This window comes from Penaeus monodon, chromosome 29 (assembly GCF_015228065.2).
Source record: "Penaeus monodon isolate SGIC_2016 chromosome 29, NSTDA_Pmon_1, whole genome shotgun sequence".
Lineage (NCBI taxonomy): Eukaryota > Metazoa > Arthropoda > Malacostraca > Decapoda > Penaeidae > Penaeus > Penaeus monodon.
In genome coordinates this window covers 10,846,326-10,846,639 of record NC_051414.1, presented here as the reverse complement: position 1 = coordinate 10,846,639, position 314 = coordinate 10,846,326, and the positions used below count along the sequence as shown (strand labels likewise).

Sequence of the window (314 nt, the reverse complement as noted above, 5' to 3'; positions counted from 1 at the left end):
TTTTCCCTCTCGCCCGTCCCTCTTTCCCTCCTCAGATCCGCTCGGTCGGGCCGCGCCCCCGAGGGTTCCAGGCCTTCACGCTCCTACTGCGGGTGTCCTGGTGTTCCTGTACTCCGCCATCCTACCCTAAGCTTCGAGGCCTCGAGCTTGACCTGCGCCCTCAGGCCCTTCGTCACCAGCCTCACCTACCCCATCTGTACAGATCATGTTGGCTCGCTCGCTCATGCTGGCCACGGCGGACTCGGGAGGGTAGGTGGGGATGGGGTTGACTGGGGTTGGGGCAGGGGGGGGTACTGGGATAGGAGGGAAGACGG

General features: G+C 65.0%; 1 pseudogene; it reads left to right on the top strand.

Annotated features, from left to right (window-relative positions):
• LOC119591732 overlaps positions 1-314 on the top strand; it is a 20,342-nt pseudogene that overhangs the window by 19,055 nt on the left and 973 nt on the right.